Genomic DNA, 19,824 nt, shown 5'->3' with positions numbered 1-19,824 from the left:
AACGCCTTGATTTGAAATCTAAAATTACGAGATATAAAATCTGTAAATTTTGCGTTCAGTTTCAAGCAATTTTCATGACCAGTGCGCCTTCTATACACTCAAGAAGTGAATTCGGTCTATATGGAGGCCTTACCAAATGGACCGATAACAACTAAATTCGATACACGTTTTTGTGAGTCTAAAATACCAGTATATTTAAAATTTCATGCAAATCGGATAAAAACTTCGGTTTCTAGAAACCCAAGGAGTTAAATCGGGAGATCAGTCTTATGGGGGCTATACTATAAACATGGACCGATACTCACAATTTTTGACACACCTTTTTATAGTCCCAAAATACCTCTAGATTTCCAATTTCAGGCAAATTGGATAAAAACTACGGTTTCTATAAGCACAAGACCCCAAATCGGGAGTACGTTTTATATGGGGACTATATCAAAACCTAGACCGAAATAGCCCATGTTCGAATTTGACCTGCCTGCAGACAAAAGACGAGCTTGTGCAAAATTTCAGCACGATTCCTTCATTATTGAAGACTGCAACGTGATTACAACAGCCAGACAGACAGACGGACATGGTTATATCGTCTTAGATATTCCACCTAATCAAGAATATATAATTTATATAGTCGGAAATCGATATTTCGATGTGTTACAAACGGAATGACAAACTTATTATACCCCCGTCATTATTCTAGGGTGGTGGGTATAATAATAGGGTATTCTATGGACCAGACTTTTTCTACAATAGTGAGTGGCACAAAAAGTGTCATTCGCAATAATAGGTGGCAACTGTATTTTAAAAAGGTGCACAAACAGTGGCACACTCTTTTAAAAATAAAAATTAAAAACGAAGTCGTTTTAGAAACCGTGGTGCAATGGTTAGCATGCCCGCCATGCATACATAGGGTCCACGGTTAAATTTCAGTTTCGACCGAACATTAAAAAATTTTAGGATTATCCTCTCTTAGTAATAATGGTGGCATTTCTGAGTGTTCCAACGTTTTTCGAAACTTTATTCGTACGCGGCTATAAAAAAACGAGATCCCTTGTCATTGAGCTAAACATGGAATAGGACAGCATTCAGTGACAAGAGAAAAATTGACCACTGTGGTATCACAATGGACAGAATAGTCTAAGTGAGGCTGAAATAACGGGCCACTATAGCTGAACTAAATTGTTTTAGTTTTTTTTTTTTTAAATTAGATTTTAATTAATCTAAAAATCATTTTTATCGAAAATCAGTCCTTGAAATGTTCATATAGGAGAGTAACTAGGTTTTTTTTTACTTTAGAGCTTTTTCTTTGCCTACTTTCAGGCGTCACAGTTGAAAACGCTTTGGTATGAAAAATATAGGTTAGGTTAGGTTAAGTGGCAGCCCGATGTATCAGTCTCACTTAGACTATTCAGTTCACTGTGATACCACATTGGTGAACTTCTCTCTTATCACTGAGTGCTGCCCGATTCCATTTTAAGCTCAATGACAAGGGACCTCCTTTTTATAGCCGAGTCCGAACGGCGTTGCACATTACAGTGAAACCACTTAGAGAAGCTTTGAAACCCTCAGAAATGTCACCAGCATTACTGAGGTGGGATAATCCACCGCTGAAAAACTTTTTGGTGTTCCGTCGAAGCAGGAATCGAACCATTGCACCACGGTGCAAAATATAGTACTGAACTCGTAATTTCGATTCAATGTTAAAGAACTGATCACATCCGAGGTCAAGATTTATAAATAATATTAGGCTTCCAAAGGAATTAATAAAATCGTAGCATAATAGGGAGAAGAGGTGGTAGAGACATGAAAAATATGGTGGCACAGAAATGAAAAATTGGTAAATTCGCCACTAAAGTGGCACAACGGTACTACCACACGGTAGGCATACTGAAATATTACGGTATGCATACTGAAATATTACGGTATGCATACTGAAATATTACGGTACTACCACACGGTATGCATACTGAAATATTACGGTTAGCAGTTGGAAATTCTGCATGACATTCCTTTAGTCTAAAATTTTTTTAAGTTTTTATTTGTTATGAATGGTATACAAATTATTTCTAGAATTTCTTCATGCAGATAAAAGTTAATATAATTTTTTACTATATGTGATATATTTTTTTTTGTTATATGTGATTAAAAAAAAACCTCTAATTCAGTTTTGAAACACTGTGCAATAGGAATATTTACCCTTAACCACTTGCAAAAATTTTTATTAAATCTACTGCAAGGTGGTACCAGATAAGTAAGTATGGAATTCATGGTGATATTTCTTGGATGCTATTTACATGTTTTAAGAAAGAGTGATAGAGAGAGAGAGAGTTGGATGCATGATACAGGCGGTTTGCTATACCATCCCCCAAAAAAAATAATATTTTCTTGATATTGCCTAGTAGTTGGATATGGTTACTGGTGTTGGAATATGAACTCCTTACAGATCTCGTATGTCTGAGAAGACATATACTTGATATCCATGCATGTACATGAAAATGTCCATGAATTCACTTTTATTTTTATATATCCTGTTACATAGAAGGAGAACTGGAAGATGTATTTAGTTCCTACATTCCTTGGTTGAAATTTAAAACTTGTATGCTTTTTATGTGGTCTTGTCATATACATAAATTTATAAGTTTATGGTCAAGTACAAGGATAAACGATAGACTCGGTTTGATCCTGTATTTTGGGATTTTACCAACACTTCAAACTCTGTGGAGACATTCTAGAAATCCTTTCGCCATGAAATGGATGTTATTTTATAGGCATTGAAGATATTTTTTTTGTGGTATTTTTCAATTTAATTGCAAACAGTCCAGGATTAAGATTCCTTTTCAGGATATTATCTCTTAAATATGAGATGATAAACAAAACAAGTTTTATGTCCAATTTAATGACATCATTTTTTTCCTTAGAATATCTCAGAATTTTTAATTCCCATCCTAAAGAGTTAAGAAAAAATCTTTAAAAATAAACTGTGAGAATTTTTCTTAAATTTTAACCTTTGACCATATCTAAAAAGCATCGGCAGGTAAGCAGACACCCAAGAAAAATAATCCTTTTGTGCTGTGTCCACTGGATTGTCCTGTGAAGATGCTGCAGCTTCTGCTTGTTACGTTGTAGCTGGACAGTGAAGATAAGTTGTCGCAATGTGGCTTAAGGGGGTTGAAATGACCAGTTGCCAGTATGGATACGCATGAAATCTTAAAGATTGTCGTTTTTGTATTTAAAGGGTTGTTGTGAATTTTTCTCTACCACGTCCAATGTTTAGAATCCAATTTATCAGAAATTTACCTCAAATTTTTTTGGGAAAAAGTAAAGGGGAAGAATTTGTATTTATTCGTTAAAGACAATTTTGCAATTCTTCTAAGGAGATATTTTAAGGATTGAAATCGTAGAACAGGTTTGATGGGAATATATTTTACAGCATCCTATATAGGAATAGTGCATTTGAAATTAAGAGAAAAACTTTTAAATTAACCCAAAATTTCATGGTAATGTGGTTTTGTAGACATTTCGTTTATTTTGTTTTTATTTTTTGTGTTTATTTTGTTGTGTGTAGAGATATGTTAGGTCATGCGGCGAAACTATGAGATTTAACTGTCAAATATATATTCAAGAATATTATATTTGGATCCAAAGATTTTGATCATCACTTAAGGATTTTCGTATTGATTCTATGCCAAGGTAAAAATATGGAACTTAACCGTTTTACAGCTTTACAGTTTTACGTATAAAATTCCATTTAAACCACAATTTCCAAATTTAGACTTGATTTCTAGTACAGATTATGTCATATTTCGAGTAAAAAGCATCTTCAAAACAAGTGAGGAAAGTCTAAAGTCGGGCGGGCCGACTATATTATACCCTGCACCACTTTGTAGATCTAAATTTTCGATACCATATCACATCCGTCAAATGTGTTGGGGGCTATATATAAAGGTTTGTCCCAAATACATACATTTAAATATCACTCGATCTGGACAGAATTTAATAGACTTCTACAAAATCTATAGACTCAAAATTTAAGGGAGATATATATATAAACCTGAACCGATTTCAACCAAATTTGGCACGCATAGCTACAATGCTAATTCTACTCCCCGTGCAAAATTTCAACTAAATCGGAGCAAAAAATTGGTCTCTGTGGTCATATGAGTGTAAATCGGGCGAAAGTTATATATGGGAGCTATATCTAAATCTGAACCGATTTCAATAAAATTTGGCACACTTGACTACAATGCTAATTCTACTCCCTGTGCAAAATTTCAATTAAAGCGGAGTAAAAGATTGGCCACTGTGGTCATATGAGTTAAAATCGGGCGAACGATATATATGGGAGCTATATCTAAATCTGAACCGATTTCAATAAAATTTGGCACACTTGACTACACTACTAGTTGTACTTCTAGTGCAAAATTTCAACCAAATTGGGGTAAAACTCTGGCTTCTGGGGCCGTATTAGTCTATATCGGGCGAATGATATATATGAGAGCTATATCTACATCTGAACCGATTTCAATAAAATTTGGCACACTCTACTATAGTACTAATTGTTCTTCTTGTGCAAAATGGTAAGCAAATTAGGGCAAAACTCTGGCTTCTGAGGACATATAAGTCCATATCGGGCGAAATATATATATGGGAGCTATATCTAAATCTGAACCGATTTCTTCCAAAATCAATAGAGTTATATTCTGAGCCAAAACACATACTTATGCCAAATTTGAAATCGATTGGACTAAAACTGTGACCTAGACTTTGATTACAAAAATGTGTTCACGGACAGACGGACATGGCTATATCGACTCAGGAGCCCACCCTGAGCATTTTTGCCAAAGACACCATGTGTCTATCTCGCCTCCTTCTGGGCGTTGCAAACATATGCACTAACTTATAACACCCTGTTCCACAGTATGGCGCAGTGTATAAAAAGTATTGAAAGACACCTGCACAGAAAAAAAGGTGTCTTGCTAATTTTAGGACCAGTTTAACTTCCACATAGTTCAACAAATTTACTGTAATATAGTTCATTTTTCGTAACCACTGCGAAAATTAACTTAGCTAAAGGAAAACTTATAAAACTTCAGTAAATGTTTTTTAGTTCACTAACTACGAAATGGGACGGATTTTTCCTTAAATAAATTTCCAATACAATAGTTAATGCATCGTTGATTGTATTATAAAAAGACATAGGCAATATAAAAATCTTACTACGAAATGTGGACAATTTACTGAGAAAAATTTTTGTATGGAAAAAAATTTTTGTAGTAAAAATTAACTTAACCACAGTACCGATTCGTATGGCGGCTTCCTACAGCTTATTTCGGTTTTTACTATAAGTTGGAGTATATTTCCTCACATTGAAAATTTTAGATAAAGTAGAATAAAAAGTAGTTAATTTAATCCTTGACGGGTGTATATAATTTTTTATGGATTCCTCGTAAATTTTGAATATATTTTACCTTATCCTATAGATAGAATACCAACTAATCAATAAACGTGATACTGGAAATTGAAGTGAGAAGAAATTATGAAATTATTGCATCATCTTTTTTTTGTTTGTGTTTGTTATTGCGATGATGTTATGGAATGTGTGTTGTTGGTATCTTTTGTGGTATGATAGTTGTTTTGTTGCAATAGCGAGATCAGAAAGGGATCATGTGTGTGTGGAGTTGTTTTTCTTTACATATGTGTCCTTTATGATTATTTGTGTCTTTGAGTTTTATTGGTGCATTCAGTTCTGTTGATGCATTTATGAAGCGCACACGTGGTGCGCTTGCGTGCGGTATTTGTGTTTATTAATAAAAATACATTTATTTCGTAACATTTTAGAAACTGATAAGTGAATGGTGTGATGTTAGAGAAAACAAAAACACTTTATATTGATAAAAATAAATAACTCTAAAATAAATCACATATTAAGAAACTGTATATTTCTATTAATAATTTAAAATTAGTGCGGTTTTAAATTGGTTTACATAAAACTATTCATAATGAGTGGTAATAAAATGATCTATATTTACTCTACATCTGGATCACAGTACAATTTTTTGAGTCTATATTTTTATGTTATAGCGAGTCCTTAAGGTGTGTACTAAGTTCGAGTTTAGGTGCTAAAATCAGAAATAAATCAGTAAGAAAAGTATAAAATTATACGCCTTCGATGCAAATTTAAATATAACTTGATGGAGAATAGCTCCAAACAAGTTTTTTATTAAGTTTATATTCTTTAAATGGATTACACGATTAAGAACAGAAAATCGTTTTTAAGCTTATGTAGAACGCTGTTTTTTTAATTTAATATGATGAATTGTTTTCAAGTTATTCCAATATATATAGCGGAAGCGCCTTAATTTTGAACATAACCGTATATCTCAAAAAGTCGAGCTCTTAAAAAAACAAGTGTAAATTTGGATTCAGCGACCTCAAATTACTAAAAATTTGATATAAATTTTAAATGAACAATCTCCCATTTGTGCATGGATATGATTCCACTAATGTAGTAATTGGATGATTTTTTTCAATGTGGTAAGTTTTTCGTCCATTTGTAATAAAACCAAAATTTCTATTTATTAAAAATAATTTTCATTTGCAGGATGACAGCAAATCTAATGGTATTTTTTGGAATCTTCTTACTGTTTAATGCTAACTAGGCTGATATCCCTATTTGCTCTAAGAAAATTCTCTTGTAAGTTAAAGATCAAAATACCATAGAATTTGATAATATTTTTATATTTTATATACCTTTTTAACTTCAGAGGCTTATGACGCAAATCCACACAACAAAAACTAGCGAAATCGGTGAAATTGGACAAAAATGAAATGAAAATAGCAACTTATGGCATATATCTTTCATATGGATAGAAAATGGAAATTGATATTAATTAGTTTCATTCTACTAACATAGAATATTACTCTTTTGAAGAAGCAATTACTAACTACCGAAAAGTAACAGCATACAGCGTACGAATAAAAACATTTCTTTTATTGTATATCATAAGCCATAGTTTTATGTAATATAATAATAATTTTTTGAAATAAAATACTGGTAGTTATGAAAAATTGTCTTATATTGTACGAAAAATTTCTTAGTTGTATACAGGCTTGTTGTACCTTTAATTCCTCAATTTATTTACTTCTTTGAAAATTATACTGATAAACAGTTTATTTGAAACCAATTTCTAAATGTAGGATTCCCAAAAACTTGTTCATTTTTCCGGATAGCAGGAATATTTTGAATGAGTGTAAGTACATTCTTCCCACAGCGTAGTAAGAATGAACTAAAATACGATGCAATACATAAACTTATTTATAAGAAAATCATGAACTTATCTAGATGAAAAAAATCTTTGGCGCCAAATCGTGGTCATTCTTACTATGGGTTAGTTCATTTTTCGTAAACAATAGTAAACTTTTTTTTCGGTGTGGTATTATATGTTACCCTCAATCGCAGGATATAAGATATCGAAATGTTGATTCTGAATCGATCTTGCGTTGTATGTTGAAATAACGCTAACTTTGGATCGAAACAATCTATCGACACTTGGAAACTTGATACCAATAGCTATTATTAATGAAGGTCGAATGCATTGCAAATCGGTCGTATCGGACCACTTTTAGATATAATCCCATATAAAACGACCTTCCAGATTTGACTTACGGAGCCCCTTGCAAGAGCAAATGTCATCCGATCCGTCTAAAATTTGGTATGTGTTGTATGTTTATGCCCTCTAAAAACCGTGCAAAAATTGGTCCATAATTATACATTAATCCCTCGATTTACGTCGTCTCGGTTTACGTTGTTTCGATTTACGTCGTCAAATTTTTTGTTCCATCAAAATTCGATTTACGTCGCCTTTCGATTTACGTTGTCGATTTTTTTGCCCACTTTATCAGAAACGCCTTCCATAAGTAAAATAAGTATCAACGATGATGACATCGAAACATTTTTTCTGAAATTCTTACCGAAATTACTGAATTACTTTTATTTTTGAAGTTTTTTATTATGTACGCGCATATACATACATAAATGGGCTTAGGAGTAAGTATGAGCAATTTTTAATTCGGTTTACGTCGCTTCGATTAACGTCGTCAAATTCCGGAACCAATAACGACGTAAATCGAGGGATTACTGTATATAGCCCCCATATAAACCGATCATCAGATTTGACTTCAGGGCCCTCTGGAAAGAGCGAATTTCATCCAATCGGGTTAAAATTTGGTACGTGATTTTAGTGTACGCTCTCTACCAACCATGAAAAATTTGATCCATATCGGTCAACAAGTATATATACCCATCTGCAGAGCATCTTTCATCCGAGTCGGTTGAAAACTTTGAAAAAATTCGTCCATTTCGCATAATTATATGTAGCAACCATACACAGAAAAAAAATTGCACAAAAATTTTTCCAATTAAATTCTTAATTGAGGTTTAAATAATATTCAATTAAAAATTTAATTGAAACAAGAAATTTTTGGATCAATTAATATTTTAATTGAGTTTCAATTATTTTTGTAATTGATACTATAATTTATGTGATTAAAGACATTTCAATTAAAAATTAATTGGATCAATTAATTTCGTGATTGAAGACAAAAAATATTTTTTGTGTGTATATAAAAAAATATAACACCAAAATATTTCCAATTAAGAAGTTGATTGAAGTTGAAAATTTGTTCAATTAATAAATAAATTAGTACAATTAACTTTTTAATCAAACTCAGAAGACTAATACAGCTGAAAAAGATGATGGATTTTTTTTTAAATTTTTAATTAAAAATTTATTTCAAAAAATCAATCATTTTTAATCAAACTAAAAACACAAAGTTTTAAGGAAAGTGTTAAGGAAGTATTTGAAAAGAGATACGCTTTTCATTAAAAAACTTTGTTGAGCTTTGCAATCAACATCAATTAAATTGTAATTTAATCAATTATTTTTTTTACTTGATTTTATTTTTATTTATTTTTTTTTTAATTTTTTTATTAAAATTTGTTCAAGAAATCAACAAATTGTTTAATCATGTATTTTTGTATGCCCAATTAAAACTATGATTGATACTATAATTTTTGTGATTTTGTTGAATCAATTAAATTTTTAATTGAATATTTTTATAACCAACACCATAGAATGGTGACGGGGGTATAATAAGTTTGTCTTTCCGTTTGTAACACATTGAAATATCGATTTCCGACTATATAAAGTATATATATATTCTTGATCAGGGAGAAATTCTAAGACGATATAAGCTTGTCTGTCTGTCCGTCTGCCTGTTGTAATCAAGCTACAGCCTTCAATAATGGCGCTATCGTCCTGAAATTTGGCACAGATTCGTCTTTTGTTTCCAGGCAGGTCAAGTTCGAAGATGGGCTATATGGGTCCAAGTTTTGATATAGTCCCCATATAAACCGACCTCTTGATTTGGGGTCTTGGTCATATAAAAACTGTAGTTTTTATCCAATTTGCCTGAAATTGGAAATCTAGAGGTATTTTAAGACCATCAAAAAGTGTTCTGAAAATGGTGCCTATCAGTCCATGTTTTGGTATAGCCCCCATATGGACCGATTTCCCGATTTTGCTTCTTGGGCGTCTAGAAAGTGTATTTTCTATCAAATTTGCCTTAAATTTGAAATCTTGAGGTATTCTAGGACCATAAAGAGGTGTGCCGCAAATGGTGAGTATCGGTCCATGTTTTGATATAGCCCACATATATACCCATCTCCCGATTTTACTTCTTGGGCTTCTAGAATCCGTAGTTTTTATCCAATTTGCTGAAATTGGAAATCTAGAGGTATTCTAGGAAAATAAAGAGATGCGCCGAAAATAGTGATTATCGGACCATGTTTTGATAAAGCCCCCATATAAACCGATCTCCCAATTTTACTACATGGGCTTCTAGAAACTGTAGTTTTTATCCAATTTGCCTGAAATTGGAAATGTAGAGGTATTCTAGGAAAATAAAGAGATGTGCCGAAAATAGTGATTATCGGTCCATGTTTTGATATAGCCCCCATATATACCGAACTCCCGATTTTACTTCTTGGGCTTCTAGAATCCGTAGTTTTTACCCAATTTGCCAATTTGGGGTGTGCCGAATATATTGAGCATCGGTACAGTTTTTGGTATAGCCTCCTTATAAACCGGCCCTCCGATTTGGGGTCTAGATTCTAGAACTACAATTAAATATGCTGAATACTGTGTGTATACTTCCATGTTTTGGTATAACCCCCATTGCACCGACCTCCCGATTTAACTCCTAGGGTTTTTAGAAATTGTAGTTTTTATCCGATTTGCCACAAATTGAAAATATAATGGCATTTTAGATCCATAACAAAGTGTATATGAATTAGTTTTATCGGTCCATTTGGTAAGGCCTCCATATAGACCGATTTCACTTCTTGAGGGTATGGAATGCGGACTGATCATGAAAATTGCTTGAAACTGAATGCAGAATATTCTTTTCTCAGCAAACATGTACAAGGTTGCCGAAATCAGATACATAATTTTCGAGAAAATAACATTTTTGCGACAAACATATTACATGTTCCCCGTCCAAAAATAACATTTTGCTCTTGAAACATGTTTGAGGTGATCATATTCCTTCTCTGGCTGTACCATCGATAACTGTCACTAGAAGTCCAGTCTTTAGTAGAATTGTGTATGCAATCCATATAGTGGAGGGTGCATAAGATACAGCCTGGCCGAATTTTGGGCTGTATATACTCGTTTGTTTATAAAAAGTGTCACTTTCCTAAAATTAAAGTGCCAAATTTTAATGCAATTGATACTTTTTATGTCACTTCTTAGAAATTTTTAAGATAACACTGATGGACGTTACTGGTGGCCAATTTGGCTTTGAAAAACGAAACTTCAACAACACAGAAAAAAAAATTCACAAAAATTTTTCCAATTAAAGTTTTAATTGAGTTTTAAAAAATATTCAAATACAATTTTAATTGATTCAACATTTTTTTTAGTTCTTTAACTGGATCAATTAATTTTTAATTGATACTATCATTTCTGTGATTGAAGACATTTCAATTAAAAATTGATTGGATCAATTAATTTCGTGATTGAAGACAAAAATATTTTTTGTGTGAACAAAAGTCAACAATTTTCAATTAAAGAAAAAACATATAACTTTAATTTTATTTATGAACGAACGATTTAACGCTTGCCTCTAAATTTTTTTTTACTTCAAAAGTAATCTTCATTTGTCTAATCTTTCATTCCTCAGTAAAGAAAAGTCTATCTATCAATGTTCATAGTTATAAAAATCTCAACCCCAATCGTCTACAATTTTTCATACATACGACTTTTCCAATACAAATGCCTAAATCATAGACAATACAATAAAGAATCAAAAACATAAAATCAGCAAAAATAAAACTACACTTCAATATAAAAAGAAATGTAGACATACGAAAATCTAAAGAAAAAATAACAAGTTTCCTCAATAAGAATGAATTTGATGGCCGTCTGAACAAAGGACAATGAGAAGACAAGTGAAACATGAACTGTGAGAGAGATATCCAGAGAGTGTGGTTAGGACACTTTCACAATCTAAAGAAGATATAAATATGCACACATGCAAAGCCCATAAAAGGACATGCTTGTATATAGCAAGCAACAATAGCCCATGTTCGAATTTGACCTGCCTGCAGACAAAAGACGAGCTTGTGCAAAATTTCAGCACGATTCCTTCATTATTGAAGACTGCAACGTGATTACAACAGCCAGACAGACAGACGGACATGGTTATATCGTCTTAGATATTCCACCTAATCAAGAATATATAATTTATATAGTCGGAAATCGATATTTCGATGTGTTACAAACGGAATGACAAACTTATTATACCCCCGTCATTATTCTAGGGTGGTGGGTATAATAATAGGGTATTCTATGGACCAGACTTTTTCTACAATAGTGAGTGGCACAAAAAGTGTCATTCGCAATAATAGGTGGCAACTGTATTTTAAAAAGGTGCACAAACAGTGGCACACTCTTTTAAAAATAAAAATTAAAAACGAAGTCGTTTTAGAAACCGTGGTGCAATGGTTAGCATGCCCGCCATGCATACATAGGGTCCACGGTTAAATTTCAGTTTCGACCGAACATTAAAAAATTTTAGGATTATCCTCTCTTAGTAATAATGGTGGCATTTCTGAGTGTTCCAACGTTTTTCGAAACTTTATTCGTACGCGGCTATAAAAAAACGAGATCCCTTGTCATTGAGCTAAACATGGAATAGGACAGCATTCAGTGACAAGAGAAAAATTGACCACTGTGGTATCACAATGGACAGAATAGTCTAAGTGAGGCTGAAATAACGGGCCACTATAGCTGAACTAAATTGTTTTAGTTTTTTTTTTTTAAATTAGATTTTAATTAATCTAAAAATCATTTTTATCGAAAATCAGTCCTTGAAATGTTCATATAGGAGAGTAACTAGGTTTTTTTTTACTTTAGAGCTTTTTCTTTGCCTACTTTCAGGCGTCACAGTTGAAAACGCTTTGGTATGAAAAATATAGGTTAGGTTAGGTTAAGTGGCAGCCCGATGTATCAGTCTCACTTAGACTATTCAGTTCACTGTGATACCACATTGGTGAACTTCTCTCTTATCACTGAGTGCTGCCCGATTCCATTTTAAGCTCAATGACAAGGGACCTCCTTTTTATAGCCGAGTCCGAACGGCGTTGCACATTACAGTGAAACCACTTAGAGAAGCTTTGAAACCCTCAGAAATGTCACCAGCATTACTGAGGTGGGATAATCCACCGCTGAAAAACTTTTTGGTGTTCCGTCGAAGCAGGAATCGAACCATTGCACCACGGTGCAAAATATAGTACTGAACTCGTAATTTCGATTCAATGTTAAAGAACTGATCACATCCGAGGTCAAGATTTATAAATAATATTAGGCTTCCAAAGGAATTAATAAAATCGTAGCATAATAGGGAGAAGAGGTGGTAGAGACATGAAAAATATGGTGGCACAGAAATGAAAAATTGGTAAATTCGCCACTAAAGTGGCACAACGGTACTACCACACGGTAGGCATACTGAAATATTACGGTATGCATACTGAAATATTACGGTATGCATACTGAAATATTACGGTACTACCACACGGTATGCATACTGAAATATTACGGTTAGCAGTTGGAAATTCTGCATGACATTCCTTTAGTCTAAAATTTTTTTAAGTTTTTATTTGTTATGAATGGTATACAAATTATTTCTAGAATTTCTTCATGCAGATAAAAGTTAATATAATTTTTTACTATATGTGATATTTTTTTTTTTGTTATATGTGATTAAAAAAAAACCTCTAATTCAGTTTTGAAACACTGTGCAATAGGAATATTTACCCTTAACCACTTGCAAAAATTTTTATTAAATCTACTGCAAGGTGGTACCAGATAAGTAAGTATGGAATTCATGGTGATATTTCTTGGATGCTATTTACATGTTTTAAGAAAGAGTGATAGAGAGAGAGAGAGTTGGATGCATGATACAGGCGGTTTGCTATACCATCCCCCAAAAAAAATAATATTTTCTTGATATTGCCTAGTAGTTGGATATGGTTACTGGTGTTGGAATATGAACTCCTTACAGATCTCGTATGTCTGAGAAGACATATACTTGATATCCATGCATGTACATGAAAATGTCCATGAATTCACTTTTATTTTTATATATCCTGTTACATAGAAGGAGAACTGGAAGATGTATTTAGTTCCTACATTCCTTGGTTGAAATTTAAAACTTGTATGCTTTTTATGTGGTCTTGTCATATACATAAATTTATAAGTTTATGGTCAAGTACAAGGATAAACGATAGACTCGGTTTGATCCTGTATTTTGGGATTTTACCAACACTTCAAACTCTGTGGAGACATTCTAGAAATCCTTTCGCCATGAAATGGATGTTATTTTATAGGCATTGAAGATATTTTTTTTGTGGTATTTTTCAATTTAATTGCAAACAGTCCAGGATTAAGATTCCTTTTCAGGATATTATCTCTTAAATATGAGATGATAAACAAAACAAGTTTTATGTCCAATTTAATGACATCATTTTTTTCCTTAGAATATCTCAGAATTTTTAATTCCCATCCTAAAGAGTTAAGAAAAAATCTTTAAAAATAAACTGTGAGAATTTTTCTTAAATTTTAACCTTTGACCATATCTAAAAAGCATCGGCAGGTAAGCAGACACCCAAGAAAAATAATCCTTTTGTGCTGTGTCCACTGGATTGTCCTGTGAAGATGCTGCAGCTTCTGCTTGTTACGTTGTAGCTGGACAGTGAAGATAAGTTGTCGCAATGTGGCTTAAGGGGGTTGAAATGACCAGTTGCCAGTATGGATACGCATGAAATCTTAAAGATTGTCGTTTTTGTATTTAAAGGGTTGTTGTGAATTTTTCTCTACCACGTCCAATGTTTAGAATCCAATTTATCAGAAATTTACCTCAAATTTTTTTGGGAAAAAGTAAAGGGGAAGAATTTGTATTTATTCGTTAAAGACAATTTTGCAATTCTTCTAAGGAGATATTTTAAGGATTGAAATCGTAGAACAGGTTTGATGGGAATATATTTTACAGCATCCTATATAGGAATAGTGCATTTGAAATTAAGAGAAAAACTTTTAAATTAACCCAAAATTTCATGGTAATGTGGTTTTGTAGACATTTCGTTTATTTTGTTTTTATTTTTTGTGTTTATTTTGTTGTGTGTAGAGATATGTTAGGTCATGCGGCGAAACTATGAGATTTAACTGTCAAATATATATTCAAGAATATTATATTTGGATCCAAAGATTTTGATCATCACTTAAGGATTTTCGTATTGATTCTATGCCAAGGTAAAAATATGGAACTTAACCGTTTTACAGCTTTACAGTTTTACGTATAAAATTCCATTTAAACCACAATTTCCAAATTTAGACTTGATTTCTAGTACAGATTATGTCATATTTCGAGTAAAAAGCATCTTCAAAACAAGTGAGGAAAGTCTAAAGTCGGGCGGGCCGACTATATTATACCCTGCACCACTTTGTAGATCTAAATTTTCGATACCATATCACATCCGTCAAATGTGTTGGGGGCTATATATAAAGGTTTGTCCCAAATACATACATTTAAATATCACTCGATCTGGACAGAATTTAATAGACTTCTACAAAATCTATAGACTCAAAATTTAAGGGAGATATATATATAAACCTGAACCGATTTCAACCAAATTTGGCACGCATAGCTACAATGCTAATTCTACTCCCCGTGCAAAATTTCAACTAAATCGGAGCAAAAAATTGGTCTCTGTGGTCATATGAGTGTAAATCGGGCGAAAGTTATATATGGGAGCTATATCTAAATCTGAACCGATTTCAATAAAATTTGGCACACTTGACTACAATGCTAATTCTACTCCCTGTGCAAAATTTCAATTAAAGCGGAGTAAAAGATTGGCCACTGTGGTCATATGAGTTAAAATCGGGCGAACGATATATATGGGAGCTATATCTAAATCTGAACCGATTTCAATAAAATTTGGCACACTTGACTACACTACTAGTTGTACTTCTAGTGCAAAATTTCAACCAAATTGGGGTAAAACTCTGGCTTCTGGGGCCGTATTAGTCTATATCGGGCGAATGATATATATGAGAGCTATATCTACATCTGAACCGATTTCAATAAAATTTGGCACACTCTACTATAGTACTAATTGTTCTTCTTGTGCAAAATGGTAAGCAAATTAGGGCAAAACTCTGGCTTCTGAGGACATATAAGTCCATATCGGGCGAAATATATATATGGGAGCTATATCTAAATCTGAACCGATTTCTTCCAAAATCAATAGAGTTATATTCTGAGCCAAAACACATACTTATGCCAAATTTGAAATCGATTGGACTAAAACTGTGACCTAGACTTTGATTACAAAAATGTGTTCACGGACAGACGGACATGGCTATATCGACTCAGGAGCCCACCCTGAGCATTTTTGCCAAAGACACCATGTGTCTATCTCGCCTCCTTCTGGGCGTTGCAAACATATGCACTAACTTATAACACCCTGTTCCACAGTATGGCGCAGTGTATAAAAAGTATTGAAAGACACCTGCACAGAAAAAAAGGTGTCTTGCTAATTTTAGGACCAGTTTAACTTCCACATAGTTCAACAAATTTACTGTAATATAGTTCATTTTTCGTAACCACTGCGAAAATTAACTTAGCTAAAGGAAAACTTATAAAACTTCAGTAAATGTTTTTTAGTTCACTAACTACGAAATGGGACGGATTTTTCCTTAAATAAATTTCCAATACAATAGTTAATGCATCGTTGATTGTATTATAAAAAGACATAGGCAATATAAAAATCTTACTACGAAATGTGGACAATTTACTGAGAAAAATTTTTGTATGGAAAAAAATTTTTGTAGTAAAAATTAACTTAACCACAGTACCGATTCGTATGGCGGCTTCCTACAGCTTATTTCGGTTTTTACTATAAGTTGGAGTATATTTCCTCACATTGAAAATTTTAGATAAAGTAGAATAAAAAGTAGTTAATTTAATCCTTGACGGGTGTATATAATTTTTTATGGATTCCTCGTAAATTTTGAATATATTTTACCTTATCCTATAGATAGAATACCAACTAATCAATAAACGTGATACTGGAAATTGAAGTGAGAAGAAATTATGAAATTATTGCATCATCTTTTTTTTGTTTGTGTTTGTTATTGCGATGATGTTATGGAATGTGTGTTGTTGGTATCTTTTGTGGTATGATAGTTGTTTTGTTGCAATAGCGAGATCAGAAAGGGATCATGTGTGTGTGGAGTTGTTTTTCTTTACATATGTGTCCTTTATGATTATTTGTGTCTTTGAGTTTTATTGGTGCATTCAGTTCTGTTGATGCATTTATGAAGCGCACACGTGGTGCGCTTGCGTGCGGTATTTGTGTTTATTAATAAAAATACATTTATTTCGTAACATTTTAGAAACTGATAAGTGAATGGTGTGATGTTAGAGAAAACAAAAACACTTTATATTGATAAAAATAAATAACTCTAAAATAAATCACATATTAAGAAACTGTATATTTCTATTAATAATTTAAAATTAGTGCGGTTTTAAATTGGTTTACATAAAACTATTCATAATGAGTGGTAATAAAATGATCTATATTTACTCTACATCTGGATCACAGTACAATTTTTTGAGTCTATATTTTTATGTTATAGCGAGTCCTTAAGGTGTGTACTAAGTTCGAGTTTAGGTGCTAAAATCAGAAATAAATCAGTAAGAAAAGTATAAAATTATACGCCTTCGATGCAAATTTAAATATAACTTGATGGAGAATAGCTCCAAACAAGTTTTTTATTAAGTTTATATTCTTTAAATGGATTACACGATTAAGAACAGAAAATCGTTTTTAAGCTTATGTAGAACGCTGTTTTTTTAATTTAATATGATGAATTGTTTTCAAGTTATTCCAATATATATAGCGGAAGCGCCTTAATTTTGAACATAACCGTATATCTCAAAAAGTCGAGCTCTTAAAAAAACAAGTGTAAATTTGGATTCAGCGACCTCAAATTACTAAAAATTTGATATAAATTTTAAATGAACAATCTCCCATTTGTGCATGGATATGATTCCACTAATGTAGTAATTGGATGATTTTTTTCAATGTGGTAAGTTTTTCGTCCATTTGTAATAAAACCAAAATTTCTATTTATTAAAAATAATTTTCATTTGCAGGATGACAGCAAATCTAATGGTATTTTTTGGAATCTTCTTACTGTTTAATGCTAACTAGGCTGATATCCCTATTTGCTCTAAGAAAATTCTCTTGTAAGTTAAAGATCAAAATACCATAGAATTTGATAATATTTTTATATTTTATATACCTTTTTAACTTCAGAGGCTTATGACGCAAATCCACACAACAAAAACTAGCGAAATCGGTGAAATTGGACAAAAATGAAATGAAAATAGCAACTTATGGCATATATCTTTCATATGGATAGAAAATGGAAATTGATATTAATTAGTTTCATTCTACTAACATAGAATATTACTCTTTTGAAGAAGCAATTACTAACTACCGAAAAGTAACAGCATACAGCGTACGAATAAAAACATTTCTTTTATTGTATATCATAAGCCATAGTTTTATGTAATATAATAATAATTTTTTGAAATAAAATACTGGTAGTTATGAAAAATTGTCTTATATTGTACGAAAAATTTCTTAGTTGTATACAGGCTTGTTGTACCTTTAATTCCTCAATTTATTTACTTCTTTGAAAATTATACTGATAAACAGTTTATTTGAAACCAATTTCTAAATGTAGGATTCCCAAAAACTTGTTCATTTTTCCGGATAGCAGGAATATTTTGAATGAGTGTAAGTACATTCTTCCCACAGCGTAGTAAGAATGAACTAAAATACGATGCAATACATAAACTTATTTATAAGAAAATCATGAACTTATCTAGATGAAAAAAATCTTTGGCGCCAAATCGTGGTCATTCTTACTATGGGTTAGTTCATTTTTCGTAAACAATAGTAAACTTTTTTTTCGGTGTGGTATTATATGTTACCCTCAATCGCAGGATATAAGATATCGAAATGTTGATTCTGAATCGATCTTGCGTTGTATGTTGAAATAACGCTAACTTTGGATCGAAACAATCTATCGACACTTGGAAACTTGATACCAATAGCTATTATTAATGAAGGTCGAATGCATTGCAAATCGGTCGTATCGGACCACTTTTAGATATAATCCCATATAAAACGACCTTCCAGATTTGACTTACGGAGCCCCTTGCAAGAGCAAATGTCATCCGATCCGTCTAAAATTTGGTATGTGTTGTATGTTTATGCCCTCTAAAAACCGTGCAAAAATTGGTCCATAATTATACATTAATCCCTCGATTTACGTCGTCTCGGTTTACGTTGTTTCGATTTACGTCGTCAAATTTTTTGTTCCATCAAAATTCGATTTACGTCGCCTTTCGATTTACGTTGTCGATTTTTTTGCCCACTTTATCAGAAACGCCTTCCATAAGTAAAATAAGTATCAACGATGATGACATCGAAACATTTTTTCTGAAATTCTTACCGAAATTACTGAATTACTTTTATTTTTGAAGTTTTTTATTATGTACGCGCATATACATACATAAATGGGCTTAGGAGTAAGTATGAGCAATTTTTAATTCGGTTTACGTCGCTTCGATTAACGTCGTCAAATTCCGGAACCAATAACGACGTAAATCGAGGGATTACTGTATATAGCCCCCATATAAACCGATCATCAGATTTGACTTCAGGGCCCTCTGGAAAGAGCGAATTTCATCCAATCGGGTTAAAATTTGGTACGTGATTTTAGTGTACGCTCTCTACCAACCATGAAAAATTTGATCCATATCGGTCAACAAGTATATATACCCATCTGCAGAGCATCTTTCATCCGAGTCGGTTGAAAACTTTGAAAAAATTCGTCCATTTCGCATAATTATATGTAGCAACCATACACAGAAAAAAAATTGCACAAAAATTTTTCCAATTAAATTCTTAATTGAGGTTTAAATAATATTCAATTAAAAATTTAATTGAAACAAGAAATTTTTGGATCAATTAATATTTTAATTGAGTTTCAATTATTTTTGTAATTGATACTATAATTTATGTGATTAAAGACATTTCAATTAAAAATTAATTGGATCAATTAATTTCGTGATTGAAGACAAAAAATATTTTTTGTGTGTATATAAAAAAATATAACACCAAAATAT

Source organism: Haematobia irritans, chromosome 1 (genome assembly GCF_050003625.1).
Source record: "Haematobia irritans isolate KBUSLIRL chromosome 1, ASM5000362v1, whole genome shotgun sequence".
NCBI classification, from domain to species: Eukaryota; Metazoa; Arthropoda; class Insecta; order Diptera; family Muscidae; genus Haematobia; species Haematobia irritans.
The sequence above is the reverse complement of the archived record's forward strand: the minus strand, read 5'-3'. Positions refer to the sequence as shown.